This window comes from Trachinotus anak, unplaced genomic scaffold, assembly GCF_046630095.1.
Source record: "Trachinotus anak isolate AG129_WGS33_773 ecotype Australia unplaced genomic scaffold, CSIRO_AGI_Tana_v1 ptg000010l, whole genome shotgun sequence".
NCBI classification, from domain to species: Eukaryota; Metazoa; Chordata; class Actinopteri; order Carangiformes; family Carangidae; genus Trachinotus; species Trachinotus anak.
The window spans coordinates 16,430,296-16,442,783 of record NW_027273861.1 but is presented as its reverse complement, the minus strand read 5'-3'; the positions used below and the strand labels follow the sequence as shown (position 1 = coordinate 16,442,783).

Here is a 12,488-nt window from a genome sequence, read left to right as displayed (position 1 = left end):
AGGCATGATATTGAATGCAAATATCCACAAAGTGTTTCTTTCTTTGTGAGACTGAGAAAAAGTGTGTGGCGCTGAGATCAGGCTGAATTGATGTTGAATAGATGCAGTCAGCTTCATTTGTAGTCAGCTCTCTGCCAAGGCTACACGGACAAATGCATTTCATCTAATTAGCAATGCCTGCTGCAGAACATGTGTCACTGGGTATGTGAACAGACAGGAAGACAAACGTGTACAGCGCATGAGATAGCTTAAACATACTGTTGGCAGGGAGACGTGACTTGCAGATCACATAATACTTAAGATTAATTTGATCTGAAGTTAATCTGATATGAAGATAATAGTAAACCAAAATAAAGGTGTCCGCTTCCTGACAGTGTCTCCTGACCCTTTTACATTTCTTACTAAAGTATGAGTCATGCAGTCAGACCTCACTGTAGCTTGAGCAACATCCTTAAGATTATGTACACTTTGATATAAAAAGAAAAATTATCTGACAATCTGGCTTCTAATAACTGTTTGGAATAATGAAAGGTGGCAGTATATACAAATATTATCATAACTTTTAACAGATATTAACAGTCATAAAAAAGTAAGTTAATAAAATAAAAATAAAGTTACTCTCTAGTAAATAAGTAATATCAAGTTGGAGGAAAATATCTTAGAATTACTCTTAACACAGTTGAAAAGCTGTAATTCCAGGTTCATCATTATTCCAGGAGGAAGAACGCATTGTTGAAATGATGTGACTTGTAATGACCGGTGACAATCATTTACTTCAGTTTTTTTCTCTGCACAGAATGTGGCACGATGACTGCTGCAGAAGACGCCATAAAAGATAAACGTCCTGAAACAGAAAACAATTAACACACTGACCCACAACACTGACAGCCTTCGCAGCTTGGCACCGCCGTGCTCTGTGGTCTGTCAAATCCTTAGCTTTCTGTTAGGATGTGTCGGAATGCGTCTCTGCTTATTGAATTGTTGGGGGGGGGGGGACCCTTGCCTGGGGGTTAATACAACAATTTACTCTGGACTGCCTGTGGATGTGTTGCCATGATTTGTTTGGTGAGCGTTGTCAGCCTGCAGGGTTTGGCGCGCTCTTGCCTCCCTGTTAAGTGGGAAGATGTAGTGAGTTCTGGGGGAGCTCCATCATTTGCCTCCCACAGTAACTCTGTTTAATAAGTCAATGGAAATGAAAGATGTCTCAATGCATCATGAATTTGTTTCTACACATCACCCTTACTCAGTTTTCATTTCATTGTTTTTTTCCTGGCGCCTCATGGCCAAATCCCATTTCTGTGGCTTCCTAAATATCCAGTGACAAGTGCAGTTAGTCTTAAATAAGCTTAGCAAAGTGCTGTATTAGTGGAATTATCTTTAATTCACCATAAACATAATTTTGCTTCATTCATTATTACATTATTATATGCCATAATATTATGCATATTTTAAAATCTATCAAAATAAACTATTTCAATCCTCACACTGCCTTCAAAAATATGATAATGCTGTGGAAAAAAACAACAAATTATCATTTAAAATTTCTGTAAATATGCTGCATTATGTTCTCCAAGAGAAAAAAAAGATGGCAGGTTCAGACTGTCATCTTGTGGGAATATAGTGTATGGTTTGATTTACAGCGCGCTGTTGATATCATCACATTCATTCATGTTTCCATCTGACACATTTTTGTTCCGTTGCAACCTCTGTCTCTGCACCTCTGCCATTTCTTTATGCCTCAAGTGTCAATGAAAGTACGATGGCATGGAGTATAATGAGGTTTATATTTAGCTGTCCTCTGTGTACTGCCTTGCCTAAAGTTTGAGTGCAAGCTACAATCTGTCAAAACAAAGAAAGTCCTATTTTTCAAATACATCTGCTCAATACAAATTATGCTTTCCTGTAGGATTCTTAGTTTTGGCCGTGTCATGGAGATCATCAACATTCAGCAGGTTTTGGCCTGCCTGTCCCTGTGCAGTGCCAATAATGACCAATCCCAGAGGCAGGACACTTCCATTGTGGATTGTGCTGTGGGCTACTGAAAGATTTCTCCATAGCTCACATTGAAAACAGAGCAAACAAATGCAACTTTCTTTCATGTTGAAATAAAATGATGTCCAGATAAATATTGCAAACATCTGCTCGAGCTGTATCTCCTCATCCTCAATGATGGCATCAGAAAAAGATCAGGTTGGAGCAACACAATGTGCTGTTGATCTTGAGAAGCCATGAAGCAGCTTTTTGCTAAATGGAGATGGAATCATTGTCCAGGTGGGTAGCTTCCCCTTCAATTTAAGCTTTCCCTTTCATCAGGATAACCACTGTTTCACTGTTGTCCCCTTGAACAGAAGCAGGAAAAGACCAGGGAAAGGAATGTCTGCTGGCAGGTATGATTGTACTCCAACACAATGTTATCATCCGGACACAGTTTTGTGGAACATTTGGAGAAAATCATTTTGCTCGATCTTTGACTGTCTGCTAGGCTGTGAGGCAGCTGTTGGGAGACTCACCACCTGGTGAGCAGCTTTGAAGTACACTTTGAGGATTAAATTATTCATTCAGGGTGGCAACATGTATCCAGCTTGCCTCAGACTGTGGAGACGATTTTGCCTCCTGCAGCTCAGCTTTACCGGCCACTCTTTCAGCACACCCAGCTTCATCCCACTTCATGAAAATACAGACTTTTCACAAAAGTCGAAAGTCTTTGTAGACAAGACTTAGTAATAAAAGAGAGCATAATGTCCCGCAGTCAAAATGGAGATTGTGATGATTATTAGCATGATAAAATAATATTGTACATGAAATGTTTTATGATCTGTGGCCTTTTCAGCATGTCTGCAGGATGTCCCAGTTTTGAAAATGAATGGGTCCACCAGGAGGCTTTGACTTTAAAAGGAATCCTACTTCAATGAAAATTAAGTAGGATATCTAGCTCTAAAAATATATATATTTCAACTGTTATTTTGACTTTTAATGGAGCTACAGCACTTTGGAGATAAATCTTTGTGTTCACAAAGGTTTGAGGCTACAAATGGAAAAAGCAATTTAGATTTTATTAATAATGTGGGTGACTGACAGGAAATTAAAATGGGCTTGGACTGTGACAAGGAGACCCTGTAAAAAAAAACAAAAAAAAAAAACAATTGTGCCATTACTGAATAAGTTTGCTTGTTTCGATGGTCTGCCCATCCCCCAATGTTCATTTCTTTGTTATAAACACTGTATATGCCCGGTTCACTTATAACTTTAATCAAACAAGTAACAGCACAGTATATCGACCTCCATGTTATATTATCACAAAAAGGGTATAGCTTTCCGCTGTCATCAACAACTGTAGCAAAGGTTATGTGCTGTTGTTTGCTTGATTTTGTTTTCTAGCCTATATACAAAACTCTGTAACCTTATGGATATTATCTATAAATTAACAACCCAACTGTTATTAGTTTCATTCTTCTAAACCAGTTGTTATTGGCTGTCTCACCATGTTGCTTTAACCATGATTGGTTAATATGACAGGTGAAAGGAATGCTCTCAGAGTAGGACAGTATACAGATAGTTCAATGGGCCACTTCAGAACAACTGAACCCAAATGACATACTGGGTTGAATCTTTGCTGACGTGAATCATGTGCTGTAGTGTTTCATTCGGGTTCAGTCATTCTGAAGTGGACAATTGAACTATTGGTTAATAAGACTGTCATCCAGAAAACTGGCCAATGACAACTGTGAAAATGTGGACATTTTTATTTTGAGCAAATTTGACTTTTTGGATGTCAACAGAGAATAAGAAACTGGGACATGGACACAGAGGAGGAACTATATCCAACAAAAATATTGATATCAAGTAAGAAAACATTTTCTCTGTTGTTATTTATTTTATTTTTTTTTTGTTCATGTTTTCCATTTTTGTAGCCCAGGATAAACAAATCTTGTGTCTATAAAACTAAAAATAAATAATTCAAATAGTTTGTTTACTTTACACATAAGAGTCACATGTTTAGCCCACAGAGAGCATAAAGTTGTCCATCTTGACACTGTGTTAATTGCATTGGATGTTATCAACCTTTTGGACCAATTGGAAAGGTAGAGGGAAGGGAGGTAAAAACGACCCTGTAAAATGAAGCTATGGGCTAGTGAGAGGGAAAACAGACCAGCCCTGTGAAAGTTGTTGAAACTAGACTGAAACAAGCCGATTAAAGGTTTTACTAACAGGTACCAGACATAATGCAACCGTCAGAAGGTAAATACCTCAGTGTCTGTATTTTAATATGGCTTAATCGCAATGCCGAGGCTAATCATGATTAGTGTATTTGCATGCTAGCGAAGTAACCCTGTGTACATGAGATCTAACAAAAAACCAATCCAGCCACAACCATTAGCCTGCGCTAGCATTGCCGTGTTATGCTCCAAAGCAAAGCTGGCAATAAGTTAGCTAGCAATAGCAATATTTGCCCAATAAATTCGTAATGTGGATAATGGGTAACATCCAGTTAGGTAATATTATCACACTTTATGCAGCCGGTCACTAATGAAATCAAATACGTAACATTGTGTACCCGTCAAGTTACTTACACATCACAGAGAAGAAAAGCCCGTTCAGAAGCAAGCTGAAGCCCTTTAGCAGATTGTAGGGCTCTTCACCTTGGTAAAGCCAGACCAGTATTGGCTCTGTTCCATGGTTGGACTGCAAAAGGAATTCAGCTTTGGACTTATCGGCTGGAACTGGCTGCCTGAATGACCAGATGACCAGATGTCCCCATAGCCAGTCCACCTCTGCTCTGGTCTTATCTCTTTCTTTGTCGGGGGCCTTTTTAGCTGAAAAACAAGGTTTCTTCAGTGGAGGAAATTCTGAAAGGTCACTTTTACCTGAATGCTGAGTGGGAAGGGCCAACGGTTTAGCAGGGAGGGATTCACACGCACTCACATGAACACTCACATGCACGCGCCACCATCCTAGATAGCAAAACAAAAAACAGAGCCAGTCAGATTACAACTCATTTAGAGGGTATATGACTTTGCCCTCTGCTCAGGATATCAGCACTCTGCCGAATCTTTACAAAGAAAATAGCTGTTTGCTGCTGTATTATGGTTTAAAATATTGTTACAGAACCTTTAAGTACTTATATGATGAAATAAAACTAAGACATTTCCCCCAATGGCGATAGAAAAACTGCATAACTTTTGTCTTCTTTCTGAGCGGCACACTGAAAGAGGATTAGACCCTTTTTAAAGACACACCGTCATCATCATCATCGTCATCATCACCATCATCAATCATCAATCATCATCATCCTTTATTTAATTCTCAACAGAACATTGAGGGAAAGACTCTTATGAGCCTCTGAAGTCAATAAGATCATTAGATGGTTGGATTGATTTTGGTGTACCAATTGGCAATTTTTTTTTTTTTAGCTACACCTGTGTTTACCTTGCTATCATACGTCAGTGAAACATGTCCATTGTTGTGAACACAAATCTTACTTCTTTTGGTGATTAACTATTTTCTGACAGGAGAGCTAAGACATACATCAGGGGCATGTTTAGATGGGTTAACATTTAATAAATAGCACACTCATAGCTGAAAGTAGCCTGTGTTCAGATTGCCAGAATGTCTCATGACGGCAGTTGTCGGGTAAGATAATTTAAATAAAGTTTGTTTAAGCTTGTTTAAAGGAATGGTAAAAAAAAAAAAAGATAATTAAATCGTACTTTTTAAGTGCTTTTGTATTAATCTTAGAGTGTCATTTTTTTCTTCTTTTCCCAGATGCATCAAGGATCCAGCTGAATACTTGCAGTTTCTAGGTGGATTATTCTTTATCACTTCATACTGATTCATTGACTTTTTGTGCTGTGTTTTGGTTTTACTTATTTATAAACTGTATAGTTCAGATTGTGAATTGTAAGGCAGTGTAATGTTTGTTTACATATATTTTCAGAATTACATGGAGCCCCAAGGGGTCAGAAAAATATTGTGGAAAACAACTTAATGCTGAATTGGAAAATACAAGCAACAAACAACAGATCACAACCCCCCTGCTCAACAGTACAATTTGTCGCTTTCTCCCCCTGCTTCAAAGTTGAAATCATGACCTCATTATGATAGTAGCCCAAACATATAAGACAGATGATTTTCAGTTACTCCTGGAGAGCTCTGAAGAACTGTTTGTGAATAATTGTTAGATAATATGAATTTAAATCTGAATTAAAAAGTGTTTTAGAATCAATAGTGTATTTTATTTGTAAAGAAGGTTCCAACCCAACTTTAATAAATCTTGTTGATGTATCAATTTATTTTGTATTTGACGATATTTCACAGTAATCTCAAAGCTTAGATTTTATGAATTACTGTTAATCAGTACAGTAGTTTAATTTGTGTATTTCATTTAATGTTTGTACTGTGTGTAATTCATTCTACAGGTCTAGAGGGACCAAAACATTATGATGATCAATAAATTGTGATGCTGTGCGAGAGCAGTGTGCGGGATTTCTTTTCTTTCAGGACGACATTCTCCAATGCACCTGCTCCAGATGATTGGATGTGAAAATATTTTCATTGAGGTAATTCATTTTGCAAAAACTGAATCATTTAGATTGCACCTGTACAAGTTTTTAACTTTATGTATTTAAACATTAAATCTAAACACAAACATTGCAAGTTTAAGTTTGAGATGATCTTAAGATATTAAAATACTATATATTAAATATCCGTTTTTTTTTTTTTTACTCTATATACTGTAATTCTTTCAAAATAAAACAGTTATTTTACAATCTTGAGCATGTGTTTCTCTGCATAACTTTTATTGCCATCACTTTATTGAAGATGTTTGATCATAATAAATTAGAAAAAAATAACAGTGATTCTCAGCAACACCTTTCATGAAAATTTCTGTAAATTTATTGTTTTTTCATTGTATTTGATTTTGGATAGTTTATTTAAATATTACTGCCAATAACGACCAAGCAAAGAAAGCAAAGGTAACTCTCAAAAAAAGGAGAGTTTTACCTTTTGTCCTTTGGTCCATCCCTAGAGAAAGATGGTGCAAGTTGTCAGCAAGTTGTAAACATTTTTTGAATTTGCTCGCAATTTCTAGTAATTTTTTAAAATTATTTCTTGTTTGCTTGTAGAATAAAAACTGTATTTTATGGTTTTACTCACTTAAATCAGCTAGAGAGATATCTAGCGATACACAGCCATAACAACAAGTGCACAAGTGCAGGTTTTTCATCTTATATGAGTCATGTGTAACACTATTACATGTGTCATCTAGACTATGTAGTGGCTTAGAATATTGTATGTTATTGCATTAGGTTATGTGCAAAGTAGTAAAACTGAGAAAATCTCAATCAGCCTGTTTTTTCTCTATAATGTTAATTGGTACACAGGAAGAAGATAATGTCCATACAGTGAGATGCTGTATGATTTTATAATTACTAACACAGGGGAGCGAATTATGAGAAGGCCCTCAAGGCCTGCATGCTATAGAAAAGTGTGAACTCTGTGTTTATGTAATAATTGTCTAGCCTGACTCAATACACCACAAATTTCACTATTGTGTGATGAAGCTATAGAATGAAATTTGCTGCTACTACTTGACCACAATAACAAAGCATAACTGACTTTTTCACCTTGGCTCTTTCTAAAGAAGTGCTCCAAACTGAATTGCCACATAGGTTGTTTCTCCCTACCCTGTGATACAACCCATAGTAGTATGTTCCCATTAATATTGCCACGGGTGATAGAGGTCGCCTAACAATAAAATGTACCTCTGGGTAGTGACAAGCTGCTTGCACTGACGACCTCTGGGTTCATTTTACAGGAGGACAGTCTCGTTCTGAAACAGGGTTTAGTGCCTGCTGGCTGGTTCTGTCCTCATGGGATATACGGTATTAGGCTGTATATGGTAAAGCCTATTATGTCATTTTCAATTTTCCCTTTTGCCCAAATCCTGAAACTACCTCCTCCAACAGACACAAGACTTCATTTGATTCATATTTGAGGCCGGACAAAGATGGCTTGTTATTTTATATAGCTTGTCGCATTTATGATCATACTGTGCAATGCAGATGTAGGACTGTCACTGCTACTAAAATCGCACTGAGACTGACCACTATCACCATCCTGTTCACAATGCCCCAGATCTCTCGTAGATGCTATACTCTCTCAGGCATATGCAGCTCGAGGCGACTTCCATGTGGCACAGATTTAATTATGTGCCATATTTAGACATATTTTAAAATGATGTAAGGGACAAAAGGAGACAATGAAGTCCCAGCATTCCAAGATGAAGCACAGCTGCAGTAAGGAAACGAGATAATCTGGTTGAGTAAGCCTACTACTGTCTCTGTGGCTCTTGACAGCCCCAGAAAGGTCTCCACTTTTAGTAATTAAATTAGACAGTCATAGTTGGCTGCCAACTTTTTTGATGATTGGAAATGAATGGGAGCACTCTTGAATCACAAAAGGAGTCAAACAGACCCTCTTGGCTGGTATTCCTGAGTTCAGAGACCATTGGGAATGTCCATCCTCAAATAACATTTATAGTGTGAGAAGGACGTGTAAGGCACCATATGTTTCAAGACTCCTGCAAAGCTTCCTGGTAAGGGGAGAATAATTCAACTTGTCACATCTGCTCACAGACCAGTCCAGAAGGATTTATCACTAATTCAAGTGGTTTTTAAACTGTTTGAATTACAACCATGAAGGCTGTACTTTCCACCATAATCTTCTTACATGTTACCATCTGCACCGCAGAAGACTTAATGTTGTTCCAAGGAGGAAGTGGCCAGCGGGACCTATGATCATTGCTAATGGGAAGTGGGGGCCATTAAGGTGAACTAGGCAAGAATCAGACAGATTCGCCAAAGTGACGGTAATCCTGCACACCGAGATCATGAATTATTCCACGGAAAGTATAGTCTTTGGTCTCTCTGATATATACACTAAAAGTCCAAAAGTAAGGTGGAAAATGTGACCCTCTCCAGCTCTTTTTCAGGAAGCCCATTTTAGGATGTTGTCTTTTTTTCTTTTTGTTCGTTTGTTTGTTTGTTTGTTTATGTTAAAATGATGCTGGCAATTAAGCAAACAACTATCAGACTTCAGGAGCACTGTCAAAATACACTATAGACTTAAGATAGAAGTGTAACTGAAGAAGTTACATGTTCAGAAGGATTAAGAGTGTTTAATTTATAAAAATGTTATATTAAATGTAAAAAGATAAATAAATAAATACACAAAATAAAGATCTTCACTCTACACAATGCATATTCTTCTGCTTCAACACCACTGCTCGCAGACATAATGAGCCCATTACCCTCTCTTTGCAAATTGAGACTGCTCTGAAAGTAAAACCCTGTGACTGACAGAGGCAACTTTAACAAATCATATAATTAAATAATCATCCTTAAATCCTTCAGTAATATAATCAGAGTAGCTGTGGAGAAACGACAGTGGTGAAGACGACGTTTTGTACTATAGCTACCCTATCCATGTGTTTTGGAAACTGCCCCAAAATATAACACCACACACAGACATGTGTGGTGTAATTAATGGCGTAATTCATATTTAGGTGTGCACTGAATGCTCCACAAGCTCCACCGAATCAACATCCGTACTCTCCATATTAACCATGTTAAAACGTATCCCTGCACAGACACATGAAAGTCGGCAGAGGTGATTCAGTGCGCCCGGTGAGTGGTGGGCGGGACATGACAGCAGCGGTCAGCACTCAGGTGTTCATTAACACCACAGGTTGAAATGAACCCTGCGCAGTAATTGACTTAGGTGACAGCTGAGGGTTAGCTAACATAAAAAGAAAATTAGCATTGTAAAAGTTGTGTATACTCGATGAAGACTGACACTGAAGAAAGGTGTGAGGAGACAGTTGGAACCGAGGTGACAGCAACAAGTGAGGAAAATTAGCCCGGAGATCGCGGATGTGGATGGGTGCCGGGGAGGCTAACACCTTAGCTGGCGGCCGAGGTCGGTCAGGTGCAGCCAGTCGTCCCCGCTCCCTGCTCCTGCTGCTCTGCCAGGACCACTGGACCACTGTCAACCCCAATTATTTTTTTTAAAGAATAAAGTGTCTGAAAAAACATTTTCACTGAACTTTGAAGAGCCACGCTTCACACACTGAGGGCCCAGTTAGCGCGGCTGGCTCAGGGAGTCCTCACCTGCAAGTGCGCTAATGACTGGATCCATATTGGGCGCCTGCATCTGTTTTAAATGGTGAGTGAGTCTCTCTTTCTTTCTTTCTTTTTTTTTTTTTTTACCGCTGGCGATGCTGTGCTTCTGTTGTGCTGGAGATTAATTCACACACTAAAGACATTTGCATCTGTCTGCTTTCCCACGTTTTTTTATTTTATTTTTTTTATTTATTTATTTTTTTAATCATGATTGTTGCTGTTTATGGTTTTGAATATAAGGCAGCTCTGCTTTGGCTATATGAGGGACTGGTCTTTGTGATGTGTTGATGCTTGATTTCAGTGTGTACTCAGTGATGCTGATTGGTGCTGGTTTGGTTTCAGTGCTCCGACACTAGACCAGCGGTGTGGTTATGCCTCCTTTTTCACCAGCCTTGAAGCCTGCCTATAAACCCTGCTGCCTGTGCGCTTATTTAATGTCTCAGCCAGAATGTTTCACTTGCGTAGTTGTTTTTATGTTTCAAAGTCTGCTGCTTGCAGCTGTAGCTGTAAAGCTTAAAAAAAGAAAAAAAAAAAAAACAGCAACAATAATAACATGAGATCAGATTTGTTGCTTGGACCAACAAAATGCTGGGGTTTAATTGACAAAACTTTTGGTATTTTTTCACCAAACTTTAGCAGGAGGTGGTTTTGTTGTTGGGAGATTCTGACTTTTTCCCCTGAATCATTTTCTTTTTGTTCACTGCACGAGTCAATTAATTCCAGAAAAGTAGCACAGAGCCTGGCAAGACTTTAATTTCACCAGACACACTGTTGAGTTGAAAATCCTTATTTACTCCATTTTCTGTGCAGTTATCCCTCGGCTGCTCTTATTCTAGTTCACAGTCTGTAAGCTGGCACAGATTAGTTGACTTATTCATTACAGAGGGTGTCTGTTGTCGATTGCAGAGCTTATCCAGTGTGATTAATGTTGGGTTTGTGTAACTACCAAAGCAAACAGACTGGTCTTTTAAAGGGTCTCCTCCACAAAGGGGTGCACTGGAAAGATGTACTTACAATATGTCACGCGCTATGCGTTGTTTAGAGTTTTTCTGTTAATGTTTTGTCCATGAGCAGACACAGCCGCAGAGGTATCAGTTTTTAGTATGTTTGTGATTCTGCAGCTGTACTTCTGCTCTGTTCAAAGAGAACTGAATAATTCACCTTATTTTTCTCAGCTATTAAGCATCACAAGAAATTGCTCAATAATGTTAAATTCATTAATTTGGTCATGTTGAGAGGTGTTAACAAGAATTATCTGTAGTAGTCTGCGCAGATGTGCACAGTTGATGAATTTTACACTGACCATCACTCTGCGTATAAACAATGCAAAGGGTTTCACTCCATGAAGATTTTTGCCCCCGGTTTGTTCCTTTCTGCCAACACTGGTTTGATTTATTCATTGTTGATACAAAATATTATGCAGGTGAGGTCCGCTGATTCTCTGGTATGTTTAAATTTGTAGTAAAACTGAGATTTACCACTGTTAAAATCCTCTTTTCTGTGACATGGATATATCACTTGTAATTCTCCTCTGCATTGTGTGTATGCTTGTCTACATGTGCGCTCTTGCTGGTGTGTGCACATTCATGAATACGCACATATGTATGCACGTGAAGCCTCTACACTGTTTCAGCTCAGTGTTAGTATTGGACATGGGCAATTCCCCGAGGCAAGGATCCGCTCTCCACCCAAACAATGAGGTGCAGCTTTTGCTCTCAGTGAACGATGGGAAGCAAGCCCGTTCAGGAGGTCAGCTCCGAGCTGTTGACATTGCTCCCTGGTTGCCTGTAGTTCTGGGCAGAGCCTCATTATCACAGGGTCCGCTTGAGGAGAGAGGGCTTCGTTAGGAAGCAGCTGTCAGTGCTGAGGGGGCGAAGGAAAAGGGAAAGAGCAGATAAAGTAGAGCCTATTCTGTGGTCCATTCATAGTGGTGCTCAAGGGCCAGTTGGCTGCAGTATTATAGTCTGCTTTTGTGTGTGTGTGTGTGCATGCCTGATTCTGGCCAGCGTGCGTCTGTGTGTGTTCATGCATGTGAGTGTCAGGTTAATCCTGCAAGAAGTACTGCAGTAGTTTCACTTGCTGCAAGTCTTCTTGTCAGTGTTTTGTTTCTGTCTTGGGCCTGCTGTGTGCTGGAATATGCATTTTTTTTTTTTTTTTTTTTTTTTTTTTTTTGCTTGCATGTCTGTTTTTTTTTTGTTTTTTTTTTCATTATATGAAACATTGGAGCAGCTGTGGCTCAGAAGGAAGAGCGGGTCGTCCACTTATCAGAAGGTGGTTCGATCCCCGGCTCCTCCAGTTCGCATGTCG

The 12,488-nt window shown here is 38.8% G+C and overlaps 2 long non-coding RNA genes across 4 annotated transcripts in view; both read left to right on the top strand.

The window, feature by feature from the left end:
- Nucleotides 1–3,107: 3,107 nt before the first annotated feature.
- Nucleotides 3,108–6,661, top strand: LOC139626414 (uncharacterized). 2 transcript variants are annotated; one of them, XR_011692254.1, is made up of 3 exons: nt 3,108–3,843; nt 5,764–5,801; nt 5,936–6,661. It is a non-coding gene; the product is annotated as an uncharacterized lncRNA (long non-coding RNA). The 2 variants fall into 2 exon arrangements; XR_011692255.1 differs by lacking the exon at nt 3,108–3,843 and adding an exon at nt 3,865–4,239.
- Nucleotides 6,662–8,802: 2,141 nt separating this feature from the next.
- Nucleotides 8,803–12,488, top strand: part of LOC139627224 (uncharacterized) — a 145,844-nt gene continuing 142,158 nt past the window's right edge. The window contains exon 1 of one of the 2 annotated variants that reach the window (XR_011692522.1): nt 8,803–10,224. This is a non-coding gene — a long non-coding RNA (uncharacterized lncRNA). The remainder of the gene's footprint in view (nt 10,225–12,488) is intronic. The other variant, XR_011692523.1, reaches the window with a different exon arrangement.